Here is a 16,633-nt window from a genome sequence, read left to right as displayed (position 1 = left end):
ATCCTTTCTTTCCCTCTGGCTGTTTACTGTCTGGTCCTTTTAACAGCCTTTTTTTGAGTGTAACATGAGCACATTTGTGTTTGACTTAAAGTCAAGCTCTGTTTATACATTTGAAATGAAGTAAAATAAGTTCCCCAACATTTATAATAATTACGAAGAGGTATACAGAGATAGGAAGAAGTTAACCTTTGGTTACTAGGCAGGTATAAGCATCCTTTAATATTTGCATATATATATATTAGTTCAAAGGAAACTTTGTATCAATTAAGTCATACAATTTTATTATTAATTAGAACACTCTCAAAGCTTCATATACTCATGCTTAATTAATTTGTCTCAACTGTTAACTGCTTTAAGCATGGATGACACTTACTCAGTCCCTTTTATCTAGACCATTCATTTTTTCTTCCACCTCACCTATATTCCTCCTCTGTACTCACAGACTTAATCTGAAATGGCATAACTGAAATCAACAATACTATTAAGTTGAGCTGCTTCTAATCATAGTGATGTCCCTCAGAGGATCCCAATGAAAATCCACCCCAACTATTAGGCTATATTTTTTACTCAATTTTCCAAAGCTTTAGTTGAGATTGGTAGATTTGATTGATTGATGGACCTGCACACTACTACAACAGTTTTGATACTGATGCCCATTCTCCCGTTGTGGAAATTGCTGTGACCACACTCCATATAGCCTCCAATTCACTCTTGGTATAATAGCATCAGAGTTTATACAGTGTTGAAGTTTTAGGGTGTGGTAACTATGGATAATTTTAAAAACACTCCTAACAATTGCCTAATATAACAAAGTGATTTACAAATTCACCTTATTTTCAGACATGGACTTTGACACCTAACTGTCATTGAAACTCCTAGTATGACCCAGGGAAGTAATTGAGTCACAATCCCTGGAGGTATTTAAAAGATGCATAGACATGATGCTTAGGAACATGGTTTAGTGGTGGACTTGGCAGAGTTAGGTTAACAATTGGACTTGATGATCTTAAAGGTCTTTTCCAATCTAAATGATTCTATGATTCTATGAACCAGACTCCCGTTAAATAATGTTCAGAATGCAAATTAGTGAAGTAACGGGAGCATGTAGACAACCTGCCTGTCTTTACTCAAGGTAGTTCGGATGTCATCGTAATATGTCATCATAACAACAAGGTTCGAGCACAAATTAAGTATGTAGTTCAGCAGCTAACCAGTGTTGAAATCCAGGCTGCTATCTCCTCATGCTTTTCAGTATCTGAGTGGATGACTGGGAGACTGGGCCAGGCGTGTTTCTATGTTGCTGTCATACCTTGTAGATATACCTGATTGGTCAATCCACCAGCAACAGCAGAAGAGCTGTAACTAGTCAAAATCCTTTTCCCACACCCAAGAGTGCAGAAATCAGCAGCTCCCACAGATTTGGAACATGATGAAGAAAGTAACACAAAAAGGAACTGACAGTAGGAGGAAAAATGCATTTGCCTGACTGGGAGATTGTACTGTGGACAGAGCTGCAAAACAGATGGGAGCTTCTCTGACCTTGCCTCCTCCAAATTTATCACTGGACACGTTTAATTAAAAACACATCAGATTAAGTCATTTTGTTATATGGGAAAATGTTGGAGTCCCTCAGGTGCAATCTCTGTTGGAAGAAACACAGCAAGGACAAGATTCTTCATTGCAGCAACAGAAATCAGAGGCAGAAATAGTTTAAAGCCCACCCTACTGGGGAATTGAATAGGTGTGAGATAAGCAAGCGCATTGACTTGTGCTCTTTTATTTCTCTGGTCAGCAAGAAGATGGAGTAACTTACAATAAGTGTGAAACACCCAGTTGAGACAAATTATGTTCATGTCATTCCTTTATTTCCCTATTTCCCTTATAACCCATGTTTCTCCTGTATCAACCACTTTTCCAACTCAGTTTGCTCTCTCTGGGACTGTCTGGAACTTAGATAATTAAAATTCACATATGAGGAAGTTTTTGTAAATTGCAAGATAAAAAGAACAAGCTATGAAGAAACAAACAAACAAACAAAACCCCCACCATAATACCATCTTCCAATAAATGCTCTACAAGGTGATCATCAAGAACACCAAATTCACTTGAGGTATTAAAATGAATTTTAATTCGATGTTTAGAAATGAGGAACTAGTAATTTAATCTGAGATTGGACAATTTATTAAAATTGGGGTGCTTTATTGGTGGGTGCTAATAGTAGAGTTTACCATGTGTAAATTTCCCTCTGAATTCTTTTTAAAGGGATGCAGTCTTTATGATTAGAGCTATATACGTCTATTTGCTCGCACGCTCACAGAGTATGAACATATACTGCTTGGTTCATTTTCTAGATGCTATTAACACATAAAGTCCTTAGAAGTACCTGTTCAAATACTCTTTCTCTGGCCAGACTACAGTCAAAAACATGAAAGTGTTTTGAAACAATACCAATTCCTTTGCCACAAAGACTTACCAATAGCAAATAAATATGTGGGCTCTAAGCCACAGTTGACAGACAATAACATTTAGAGTAATGTTACAGTAAGCTAATCGCTTCATATATGTTAAAGATGTCTCTGTCTTTCCCAATATAAACAAAAAAACCCTCCAAAATTGCACAAACAGTTGGAGCTATAAATTCCATGCAAAAATGAGACTACTCATGGTAGAATCCAGTATTGCAATTCCTTAAATGATCATCCTGAGCATCAGGAAACCAGAAGTAATCTAATTTTTTGACAAATGCAGTTCCTACTCTTATTGCAGCTCCTTCACCTAATGAGATGTTAATGTCAATAATGCAGGGATGGTGAATTCACTTGTAGTTGTAATAATACCTTCAATAAACCTTATGCTTACATTGATAAATATGCCTTGGTTTTTTTTTGGTATGTGAAGTGTTCTTAAATTATCAAGAAGCTCACCAAGTACATTAACACGAGACTCCAGATGTTATTAATATTAAACATGAAATCTCTGTAAAGATGGCATTAAGGATCTGATGTGAACTGACAAAAGCAAATGCATTTCAATTCAAACTTGCTACCTTGTCCTTAATTCACTTTGGGGTGTCTACCAGTGGTGTTAGCATTGATGTAAAGTGGCATGAATATTTAGGATGCCCATAGGTGTATTGGCAGAGGGAAGTGTCTTTGGGCGGTTCCCTTGGTCATGTAAAGAATTTCTCTGGTTCCCACAGATTCAACTCAAACCTTTAAATGTTATGTTAAGAAGTTTCAAGTATTTTCTTAAAGGTCAGTCACGCAATTAAAAATACAGTGCTGCATAAGACTGCTTGGATTTTTAAAAAATTTAATTACTGTAATTTACCTTTTAATTTTTTCATTCAATTTACCAGGTTCTGGCATCTTCAGATTTTCAGGTCCTATCTTGAATTGGAAACAATGTTCTTCTATTCCTCTTTCCCCCGGAAAATTGAATTCTAAGTTTGAGGTGCTATTTTTTAATTACCAAATTAAACATTTGAACATTTGTCTTTCAATAACTGTCTTCCCATTTCATGATTTGATGTGGAGAACATGAATAAATGTCCTCAAGCAGATATTAACAACACATACAGAACTATCCTCAAAACTCCCCCTTATGTAGAATGCTTAGGGGGCAGATCAACATATATTTTCTTCAGACGTCTCCTATTCCCAGCCTCTTCTTTCTGATTCAGTGATGTGATACAACTGTTTGCCTTATCTAGTGAGTTATAGCACTTTACTGAATTCAAATACTTGCCAAATAGTTTCTCCTTTTCCCTAATGGAGGTTATTTTGATGGTGTGGTGTGTGGTATCCTCCTGCAGCAGCTATTTCAGCACACGGTGAAAAGAAAGAAGGTGGGTTGTGAAGCCCAAACTCTTCCACAGAAACTCATCAAGCATCACTTTTGTGCAAAAGCAAGCCTGTCATGTCATGGAGCTGTGAATTTAAGAAGGTACAGGCACCTGAGAGTGAAGATGCATTGTAATACAACCTCACTGTGTCAACTGCTAGCATGATAATATAATAGCCTCCCTCTACAAAGCAGTCAAGCAGATTTAAATTAAATTAGAAAAATCACCTCAGGAGGGGAAAGGAAAAGAGGAGTAGGACTATCAAGTGCCAGATACTAGTCTGATGTAAATTAAATGACTTAACATGATAAATCCCTGAGCAAATGGGCTTTTAGAATAGAACCACTGACAGTCCCTCCATTTTAACAGTGCTGCCAAGCCCTTCCATATGAAAGCATAAAACGATCATCTGCTGTGTTTGGTCTAGATTCAGCTCCCTCCTCTTTGCTTCATGGACCACGTACAAACCATTTTGGAGACCAACTGACATCAGTAATTAGACCCTCCCTCACAAGAACACACTGACAGGTACCTCAGGCAGTTCCAAGTCTTTCTGTTCAGATTTATGCACCCTCTGTCCTGAAAAAGTCTCAATCCAACCTTCCCTCAACCTACCCAGAGGGCAGAGCATCTCTGGAGTTTTAGTCAAAAAAGTCGAGAGCTAAAATAAATTTCTCAAATATGGTAAAATGCAGCTACAAGAAGAAATATAAAAAATAAAATCTCAGAGTTCATCAGTGGCTTCCAGGAACCTGAAACACTGTGGAAGTGAAGTAGGTTTGCATTTGAAAGCATTAAAAATGCAAACCCCAGAGTCCAATCTAAGCAAAGTATTACAAAAAGCATGATTTTTAGAGCATGCCTGTCTTCACAATAAGACTCTCACATTAGTAACTTCTGATAAATCATTTTATCTCTTCACAGCATGCCATACTGCCGATTTCAATAACAAGGGCTCAGAAGTCATAAGTAATAGGTAATATATGCCTGTTTCAGTTTTGGGGGATCCCTGAGCAGTCAGGCAGATCTCTCTTTCTCCTCCTATACACTGAGAATGATCATCCTTACTTGATGAGTACTGATCCCTATTAGTAGAAGCATACCAAGGAATGGATGCTAGGTGCTATGATTACCTCAGATGGAATACTTGCTGACTGGATTATCTAATTGCCAGTGAAAAATAACGGGAAAAGCGTATGGATACTCAAAAGCGCCTGACATGACTGTCTAGGTTCCTAAACCAACTGCTCAGCTCTGTGCCCTCAGAACATCTCCTTCTCCTTCTCCTTCTCCTTCTCCTTCTCAATCTCTAAGTTTCTCCCCTCCGTTTCAATTCTCTCCCCTATTTGAAAGCAGGGGAGAGTGAGTGAGCAGCTATCATGGTTTCGATTGGCTTGCTTGGGTTAAAACGCAACAAATGGTAAGGAACATCCTGGTCTTGCTGAACATCACTTGTTGGTATTGGCAAGGTGGAAGGAAGAGGCCATTAAAAATAAATAAATAAATAATAATGAACTTAATATAGATATGTATATATATTTATATATACAAATAGGTCTTATGACACTGCTAAGGGGAAAAATGGTAGGAAGGGAAAAGAAAATAAGATTTGGATCCTCATTTCTGGACTTTTAGAACTGGTTGTAAGTTCATGCCTTTCTGTCACCACCAATTTTTCATTCATGTTGTGTACCCATAAGTGAAAACAGTACGTGCTTAACATGGTCAATAAAAAAAACATGGAAAAAAGGAAGACATTCCTGATTACTGTTAAATAAAGATGTTATGAATGTAGAGTGTCTGACAATATATAGAATAATAAATCCTGCCCCACCTCCAGGGCTAGACAATAAAATTGTGACATATTTCTTTTTACAAAGTGTGAGTCATTTTTAATTTAATTTAGTCCTCAAACCACTTCCCTTCCCTTTTCTTTTCACTCTCCTCTCCTCTCCTCTCCTCTCCTTCTCCCCTTCTCCTTGCTTTTGCCCTTGCCCTTGCCCTTGCCCTTTCTTGTGAGTGAAAGTTAAAAAAAAAAAAAAATCACAAAATTTTTACCACTAAGCCCTTGTCTGTAGCAGCACAACTTTAGGAATGAAGTATCAATTGTCATTTAGTAGTAGGAAAGAGTGGATTTTTTATTTATTTACAGTTGTAGTTTCATCCCCCAAACACTACTGTTTCATCATTACATTAATAATAGTATCTTGGTTTCTTCTCAAAGCCGCGCTGTGTTTTAATAATTCATAATAACACTCTTCCAGTGAGGTACATAAGCATATTGGCTTTAAGTATAACAAATAGTCTCATCAAGCCTTTCCTCAAAAATAGGAATGGTCTTGTGTTTTGAACAAGTGATCAGAATACAAGACATCTGTGTTCAGTTCTCTTCTACAGCCTTTGGCAATATTTCAGGAGACAGATTTCAGATGGTAGCTAAGTGTAGGATTCATCTGAACCACCTTTGACCATTTAAAATTGTCTATCCAATATAACATGCTGGGCATGCAAAATATCTCTGTAGTCAATTGAAAGACAGAAGCATGTCTAGAAATCTGTTATGGACAATTCATCATAGCAGTCTTAGAATAGGAAAAAAACATCATCTTAAGAGTACTTTTCTCTTTCTATTTAGTGGCTATATAGTGAAGTTAAACTACAGATCTCATTTTTGAAGGATAAAGTTCCTAAAAACATGCTCCTTGAAAGGTGCCAAAAGACCAGTATAGACATAAAATAACACTTACATAGACACTCCCTGAAATCAATAGGGACTGAAGAGCACAAATAATTTTAGATATTTGCCTCTGTCTTTTTTTGTACTTCAGTTTCCCATCTATAAGACAAAAATAACAGATTATTGTCCTCTCAGGAGCATTGAGCATAAAGTCATTGAGGATGGTCAGACTTTTTAGCATATGTAGATTGAAAGTGCAAGGCATGTCTAAAGCAAGGTACTCGGAAGTCAAGGCAGTTCCCAAAACCAGGAGGAATAAGTGTGAGTGCAAGAGCATTTACGCTTTGGTCACAGTCTACATGGCTGAAAAAGAGTGGACAAATCCCACGCCAAATCACATCATAGCCCAAAGGCTATGAAGCATTTTAGCAGTGTTAAGCATGACTGAATGAGTATTTAGGATTATTACAGCTGACACACTGCATCTTTTGCCAAATATATAAGATCAGCTCTGTAAGGAGGACATGAAATTAAAGCGCTTGAATAGTGGCTACCAGATCTGGGCTTTGACATGGTTTAGCTTTGACACTGATTCCATGTTTGCCCTGTGTCATTATCCATCTCTGCAAGTTCAGTCTCTGCCCTTGAATCTGAGAGTGCCAAAGCATATATAAAAAATAATTTATATATCATAAGGTCATGGTAGCATTCTTACTTTTGTGTATTTAATGTAAAATAAGAAGTTAAATACAGCATAAGTCTTGGTGTTGTGTGCATCATGTGTTTAGAGTTATTATAGCTTAGGCTTGGCCATATACTTAAGAAATATTAAAAAATATCAGCTGAGGGGAGTTATCAGTGAAGAACCACAAATGAAGATCTAAGGAGTTGCTGGCTGATAATCATTTGGGTAAGAACTATATTCAGTGCTGAGGGCTCACATATTTCTTGTTAAATAAGATGTATAAAATTTCCTTTGTTTTGACAGAGGGAAGGTGGTTAAATCTCTCTTGAAACTGGAAAGATTATGCACCAATTCCCATTTAGGAGTTCTGTTCTGTGCCTCAGTAATCTGTCCTCTATTCAAATTCTACCACCATGAGTGCATTTTGCCTACTTAGACTGCCAGTCCTTTACAGTGATCTTAGCAAAATGAAACCCTGGTCATTTTGTTCCTTTATGTGCTGTTGTAATACAAATAGCAACTATATGAACCAATAATAATACTTTGTTTCCCCTGGTTAATTCTTTCAATCATGTTCCAAATGTAAAAGCAAAATAAAACTTTCTCAGAAACAATAAAAAATAATCAAAGGATATTCATCTTATGGCTATTCACCATCTCTTTATTATTCTAATGTGAGCAACTGCTAAATTAAATAACACTGGGTTTATCAGTTGAAAGGGAATCGGAATGGCTTTGTAATTCAAAAACAGGATAACATTTCTTCTTTAAGCAGTGTCATGGCCTCATGCTATCTATACACAAGAAACCCCTTTATTTATAGTACAGCAATGTGTCATAAGTTAAAGGATGAAACACCTTCTTGATGAAAATGTAAATTAAAACATGCTGATTCCTTGCTCACAGAAAGTCTCAATTTGTTTTTACACAGGAATAAATTTTGCCTGCTGGGTGGTGATATGCTCATAGAAGGAGCCTTGTTCTGCAGTAGCTTTGCAGATAATAGCACTCACAACCCTCCTTAACTCACCATCAAACAATGACCAAAAGGAGGTTCCATAAGGACTGGTGACAAGAAGGACTTTCCCATGTTTTGAGTTTCAGCTCCCTCAGTGTAGCAGCACCTCAGGCAGTCTCAAAGGCTATCCCAGAATCTCACTGCTAAAATATTAAAAACAAACAAAAAATTCCCCACCTTCTAATTTTCATCCTTATATTTACAAAACTTGTTTGGCCATTTGGCTTTGTGCACATTGTCTTTCAGCTTAGATAGCATCACTCCCTCCCTGATGATGATTGCCATTCACCAACCTTGGTTTCATAACACTTAGGATGAGAGCTGGCTTGCTCCCCTTCTATCAGCTGTGGTCTCAGTTTAGTCTCATCTCACAAGCATGATCCACATCTGCTCTAGTTTGAGTTCATCATCTCAATGGCATGGATTGGGCATCGAAACAATGAAGGACACAGCATATTTCAGGGTCAGTCTCTGCTTTGGAAGGATCCTCCAGCAATTTCATTATTCTAGAAGCACATATGAGTTAGAGAGAAATCTGAGTCTCGAAGGTGATGGTAGTAAATTCAACATGCTTAGAAACAGTCTCAGGAATTGAAGTCCATGGGAAAGAAAGCCAATTTCTTTACTACTCTACTCTCTTAATCTCTGAAACTAGCCAGCCTGTTGGGAATGGTCATTGGCCCTTCCTAGCTCCTAAACCGTATTTGTAAGCTGCTTGAGACAGTTGCTGTTTACAGACACTAAAATCATGCCACAGACTGTGAACAGTGTAGTGGTATGAACAACCAAGCACCAATATCCAAGGCAATTTCTTTGTGCTGTTTAATCTATTGCTGTAGCTTTAGCCCACACCATATGCCACCTCCTTGTATAATCACTTCCACAAAGATAAAATTAATCTTTTGGATCTGGAGTCACTTAAGCATCCACTTTTCCTAATGTATATATGAAACAAGGACTAGTTAATTCCTCCCTTTGCTGGAATGGAAATGAGATTTCTTCTACCCTATTTGCAATAAGTTTGTCATTATAGTTCAGAGCAGAACTTTCCTTGTACGAAATGCACAAGGACTTTGAGAGGTATGAGTTCATCTGCTGCTGAAGAGCAACTTATGGCCAGGCTTGGCAAAAAGTAAGCTTTAATTGTAAACATTAAGTTTATAGATAGTTGAAAGTATAGAATGGTTCTGAGGAACAGGATGCTGTCCAGATGCCTCATAATAAATGGTTTGTTTCTGTTGCCTAAGCCTAGTGAAACTGGAGATGCTTTATAATATCTGAGATATCCCTGTGGCAGGTAGGGCAGACATGGGGGTTCCAGGAGATGTGGAGCAGAAGGTAGAAGTCACGTTGAATACCCTAAATGCTACACGTCTGTGTTTAGGCATCTGTGTCTCTTCCACAGTGTCCTATAACTCCTCATTGTGAGGTAGATAGCAAAATCAAGCCACTGACAGTTAAAATCAATAAACTTCAAAAAGGAAATAAGCACTCACATTCTGGTGACTGAGACAAGTAAATGACCATTTTAATTTAGCGAGGGACTGTTTAAATTCTCCTCTCATCTCTACTTCTTTCAAGGCAAAGTGCTTTTTAAAGCACGGTAGTTTTCTGTGTTATTTGATGTTATGGAAAAATCACTGTGTGGAATTCCAAAATCATTGCTACTGTTAACTCAGCTTAAGTCAGTATTACTGGCTTCAGATTACACTTCAACTTGGTCCAAGACATTTCCAATTTATTCTGTGTATTTATAACTACTGATTAATTAAATATCTCTAAAACTACACCTAGTTAAGCAATCACTCCTGTACTTAAGTGACCATTCCCATACTATGAAAATTATGCATGGGCACAGTTCATTTACACACTCTGTCTTCCTACTCTCTCTTTTCTACCAAAAGCTTTTAATAAATACAGTTTTAGATCTCTAAAAAAAGTATCTTTTCTAGAAATAACTTAATATATTGTCACGAACACAGGAAAAGTAACAAAAGCCCAATTCCATAAAGGTTAAAGCTTTTCCAACCTAACTCTTCCTTTTTTGCATCCCTTTAATTAAGAAGGTGCTCTGATTTATCCATCAAATCAGCTTTTTATCTTACAGTCTATAACTTTGTCTTACCTGGCAATTCCTTAATTTCAGCAGCCCATTTAAGCACAAGCAAAAAATCCACAGTGCCATAAACTGTGTTTTACTCAGATCTCTAACTTATTTGATTGTATTGACTATTAGCATATTTTGGAGTTATTTGCTACTATTTTTTTTTTTCCAAAATCTCAGCAACGGTGAGAAAGGCTTCTCCGCTGCACAACTTTATGTATACCTACCTATGAGTGGCTTATGGTCTAAGCAATTACAAACCTCCGCAAGTACTTCCAAATGGTGAGGGGTCATTTCAGTATGGAGTCTGTGGTTCAGTCTGGCAGAGTACTGCTGTATCCTGTACCCTTTCAGCATCGTCTTCATGAGACCTTGTTGAAAGAGACAGGACAGTTAGACAAGTTCTCTTTCTGGAAAAAGTGTTTGATTATCTAGTGGATGAGTGAAAGGCTGTGGATGTTGTGTACTTAGGCTTCAGTAAAACCTTTGACGCTGCATCCCACAGCATTCTCCTGGAGAAACTGGCAGCTCGTGGCTTGGATGGGCATAGTCTTCGCTGGGTAAAGAACTGGCTGGATGGCCAGTTGTGGTGAATGGAGTCAAATCCAGTTGGCAGCCAGTCACAAGTGGTGTTCCCCAGGGCTCAGTATCTTCTTCACTGGAAGGGCTGTCAGGCATTGGAACAGGCTGCTCAGGTAAGTGGTCAGGAAAGTCACCATCCCTGGAGGGCTTTAACAGGCTAATAGATGAGGCTTTTAGGGACATGGTTTAGTGCCAGAGTTAGGTTATGTTTGGACTCGATGATCTTGAGGGTGTCTTCCAACCAAAATGATTCTATGATTCTACCTCTAGTAGTGGAGAAGAAAAAAAATCCTGCTGTATTTCTCATAGAAGGTTGATCTGAGATTCAACCAACCAAAGATAGACATGAACCACATAGATAACTAGACCTGAGTCTTTGTGCTCTTCTTTATAAACAGCTAAGAGAAACAGGCACAATTAGTACAGTCAATCTCATGCTCAAGTAGACATCCGTAATAAAATCAGATGAATTGTGGTCTTGAGATGCTTCTTTCTTTTCTTTGGCTTTAAAGAATGCCTGAATTTCCTAGCTCTTGTCTCTGCATTGCCTTATAGACACCTAAAGACAAGTGAGATAAACTTACTCCAGTGATCTAACTATGATATCATAAAAAGGAGTTTAATCAAGTATTAAAATCTACCTATAAATATAGGGAGTCAGCAAACCATTTTAACATAAACACTATTCATACATATTGATTGACTTGAATAACGTGATCATGTGATCAGGCCTCATCCAAAATAAATTTATATTTCTCCATGATACCATAGCATTAAGAGTAGATGTTCACGCACACAAAACAAATATACAAGTGGCATATTAAACATTGCTTTGGAATTGTACCAATAGTTATAAAATGGTCTATGGAGGGAGAATATGCTCTGTTGCAAGGAATGACAGTCACCACAACAAACCTTCGAGTGTTTAAAATGCAGTTTAGACATCTACGCTAACTGTGCCAAATTACCTTTATGTGGAAAAAATGTCACTTTAAAGTTTGAGTCATCTAAATTATTTTAGAAATCTGTCACATGGCATAAGAAGCATTTAGCCTTGTGCCATCATTCCTATTAAGTAGCAACTGTTGGGCCTGTGGAAGTGCTACGTGTTTCTGTACCAGAAAGAAGCAAAGTTCATTTTTTTTACCCTGTGTGGTACAGAAGATAACATCCCTTAACAGTGTTATCTTTAATTTTTTAGGTGGCTTTTTTTTTTTTTTAACTTCTGAAGAAACAAAAAAATTATAAAAGAGAAACGAGACAGAAATCTTCCCCATTAATTTATCAAAAAAGGAAAATAATTTAATGAATTGCACAGTGTTGTCCAAGCTTTCTTATTTGGGACCTTGTGTATGTACAAGTGTGTATGTACAAGATTATTTTGGCTAATCCCTTAAGGATATCATAAAGTACATGTGACTGTGAATTCTACCTAGCCATTAAGATGCTGGTATTAAATATGATTACTACCTTAATCACTGCCTTAACTATTTGCCAGATTTCGCCTATATCAAGTTACTTGCCAGAAAACAAACAGGTAAGAAAACAAAATAAGGAAAAGATGCCTCATATTCACACTTTATTTCTCCAAAAGAGCAAGAAATCCTCACTACGAGAAGTGCAGAAGAGTTACTTTATATAGTCATTGTTAATACTGTTATGTGTATTTAGTTCCTGTGCTAAGGTCAAAGGTTTGAATTGTCTTGACTAGAGGTGTGACATATTCAAATTGAACTTGTAAAAGCTTGAGGCATGAACACTTGCAGCTGTCATTGTAGATTCTGGACTGAACCTGTTTTTCCATGCAGTGTGCATAATGACACTGCATCCTTTCCAGGGAAAAGAAAGGTTTTGGTTGTTTTCTGCTTATTGTCTGGCACTCTTGGCACAAAAATGGACATGTGCAAGAACCTGATTTGAGGTGGGAAATTTTACAGAAACACTGAATGTTAAAGAAATAAGTGAAATGGTGCCATGGGAAAAGTTTTCATGCTGTAGAAGCTTATGCAAACATCCATAAGCTCCTGTTCAGTTATTGTACACCACTGGAAAGTTGTATTGATTTCATAAATAAGAATGAAATGTAGTTAAGAGTCCTTAGTTTCTCTAAATTTTAAAAGGTATATAACAGAGAATATGGTATTTGACATTGAGAGATTAATTTATTTCTCCAGAAAGGTAAGGAAAGATGACCCTCTCAGAATCCTATTCTAGGATAAAATAGGACCAAATGCAAGATTTCACCCTTTGACTACAATAGTAAATTGCAATATTTGAACTGTCTTTTACCTGCAAACAGAGACATTGGTGTTGTAACTGCCAGTTCAATAAGATAATAGCTTTAAGAGAATACATAAAGGTTTTTTAATTCCTATTGTGTAAATCAACCAGTATTATTTTTATATACAGGGTTTTGGGTTTGCATTCAGTCCTGAAAAGCAGAAAACTTTTAAATAAATATATTATTTGCATGGAGGGGAGAGGAGGGGAGGAATATTTAAATCTTGATGATTCTAATAGATTTTACCATGAACAAACAAACAAACAGATAAAGCTCACCTGAATCTTTCTCCAGATATCTGAACAGGAACTAAACTATTGAGATTTAAATTGTGTTAATCGCGGAATCATAATGTTACTCATTATATAGAGCTTCAGGTATTCTCTATGGGAAAGAGTTCATTGAAGGATTCCAGAAGCTTTTTTAGGTATTATCATGCTAAGGAAATTGTTCTGAAATACCGCGCTTTTTTGCCGTCTATAATTATACTCATTCAGCTTTTATCTGAACATGTTCTTTTAGAGTTAATTTGAAAACTAAAAAATTACATAAAAATATTTTTTATATTTTTGCATAATAATGATTTTCATTCAAGGATGCCTTGGCAGCTTAAAATATTAATTGAATAAGCCTGCCTGGCATATAGGCAAAGGTTCTGTTTTATAAATGAATAACTTGATGCAGAGAGACTGAATGGCAGAAACAGAAACTAAGGTCCCAGCTCCACATGGTCTTCAGCTAGAGCAGCATTGAAGAATGTTTATGATTTTAAGGATGTAATTAAGTGTTATTACTATTAATTCAGTTGCTTATGTTCTGACTGCACTAGAAACTCATGCAAATGGTGCTTAACTGCTGTCCCAATTTGAAGAGATCAAGAAAGAACATAGTAGATTCAGACCTCAGCTAACTGGCACGTAATATACTGCAGTAGCCAAGAGATTTCAATGTCATTGCTTGTCTAAAAGTATAACCAAGAATACACACAAAAAATCAATTAAGTGATCTGAGGAGCATTTGGAAGCTTATCAATATTCTAGAAGCTACTTAGAAAGCCTTCAAACCTTCACAGTCTGTACAGAGGGAACTGGGATCTTTAATCTAAGGGTCTTGATATTTCATTTTCATCCTTTGATTTGCCCTGCTTTCTGACCTCCAAGACCTCTCTAAAACTTACGTATTTTTTCCTGAACTTGGACCTTTGACACAAAAGACAAGTCTTTCTTGTTCTTGTTTTCCCCACCGCAGGTAGTATAGGTAGTCTCCATAAAGCTTAGTAGAAATTACAGGTATGGAAACTAATATTTTCCTTCAGGAGGATGAACTGCTAATGCTTATCTTACTGGGACTTTAACCTAACTCAATAATAATGAAAATCCAGATTTATGTGCGCAAACACCATTACAAGAATTGGGAATGTGATTGTTTAATATGACTTAGTTGTCAAAATGTATATGTTTTCTTACAGAAATTCTAAGACCTCTCTCTGTACTCACTGGGGAAGACAATAATTTCCAAAGAGTTTATCATCTAATCTGTTGCCCCAGACAGTTAAGTCTTGTAACTTCTGTTACTTGCTCAATGGTTCTTCAGTCTTAACTCCCATCGTGTTTGTGCTCAACCTCTCCTTGTGCTTCAGTTTCTAAAATACACTATTATTGACATCTGAACGACCATATTTAGCATAGCATAGTGTAGCATAGGAATAGAATAGAATAGAATAGAATAGAATAGAATAGAACAGAGTAGATTTTAGTTGGAAGGGACCTACAACGATCATCTGGAATCATAGAATCATTTAGGCTGAAAAGATCTTTAAGGTCATCTTAGCACTGCCATGTCCACCACTAAACCATGTCCCTAAGTGCCACATCTTCATGTCTTTTTAACACCTCTAGGGATCATGAATCAACCACTTCCCTGGGCAGCCTGTTCCAATGCCTGACAACCTTTTCCATTAAGAAAATTGTCCAAATATCTAATATGAACCTTCCATGGCACAACTTGAGGCCATTTCCTCCTGTCCTATCACTTACAACTTGGGAGAAGAGACCAGCACCTTCCATGCCACAACCTCCTTCCAGGTAGTTGTAGACAGTGATAAGATCTCCCCTCAGCCTCGTTTTCTCCAGGCTGAACTGCCCCAGTTCCCTCAGCCACTCCTCGTAAGACTTGTGCTCCAGACCCTTAACTGAAGGGTCCTTCGTTGCCCTTCTCTGACCTCTCTCCAGCACCCCAATGTCTTTCTTCTAATGAGGGACTCAAAACTGAACACAGGATTTGAGATACAGCCTCACCAGTGCTTCCCCAGTTCTGCTGGCCACGCTATTACTGATACAAGCCATGATGCTGGTGGACTTCTTGGCCACCTGGGCACACTGCTGGCTCATGTTCAGCCACTGTCAACCAACACCCCCAGGTCCTTTTCCACCAGGCAGCTTTCCAGCCACTCTTCCCTTAGGTTGTTGGCACCCAAGTGCAGAACCCTGCACTTGGCCTTGTTGAACCTCATACAATTGACCTCAGCCCATCGATCCAGCTGGTCTAGGTCCCTCTGTCTGGCCATCCTACCCTCCAGCAGATCAACACTCCCATCGAATTTGGTATCATGTGGAAACTTACTGAGGGTGCACTTGATCCCCTTGTCCAGATTATTGATAAAGGTATTAAACAGAACTGGTCCCAATACTGAACCCTGGGGAACACCACTGGCAGACAATGAATTTAACTCCATGTACCACAACTCTTTCATCTTGTCCATCCAGACAGTTTTTTTACCCAGTGAAGAGTACACTGTAGTCCAACTGCATCTGCATATTTTAATTACCTTATCATGGAAGAAACAGATTGATATTTGTTTCTGTCATATTTTTCCTTTTTTTTTTTTTTTTATTTTCTCTCCACAAATTCTGCAACTCAGAGGCCTTGCCTTTTGTGGCAAAGTATCACTCGTGCCTGAATTTTACACTGTTTTATGCCTATTCAGCTATGATATCCCATCCATGGTAAGCAAGGATCTGATTCAGTTTGCTTATCTTTGTATTGATAAAGGAGGTAGAGGAAGAAAGAGAAAGATTACAGCATGTGATAATTAATCAAAATGTCATAATCACAGACACACTTAATAGTTTTACTTATGCTTATATTCACAGGCCTGAACAAATTGCTATTTCTTTACATGTATGTTCTCAAATAAAAAGGGTCTTTGGGTTGGAGGGCATGGTTCTTACTCGTAGAGAGAAACTTTCTCCCTAAAACACATGGTCCTGTCCGTGCATCTTGGTAACACACATGCAGTTTGTGCAATTTTGTGTTGTTTTGGCTTGTGCTGCCCTGGGGAGCAGCTCTGAGTTTTGTGGCACAAGACTCATTGCAGAGGCCAAAGCTGTGGCAGGGAACATGCTGAATGATCTTATATGTAACCCACCTCCGTCATATTTTC

This window comes from Caloenas nicobarica, chromosome 2, assembly GCF_036013445.1.
Source record: "Caloenas nicobarica isolate bCalNic1 chromosome 2, bCalNic1.hap1, whole genome shotgun sequence".
Taxonomy (NCBI): Eukaryota; Metazoa; Chordata; class Aves; order Columbiformes; family Columbidae; genus Caloenas; species Caloenas nicobarica.
Note: the sequence above shows the minus strand (reverse complement) of the source record.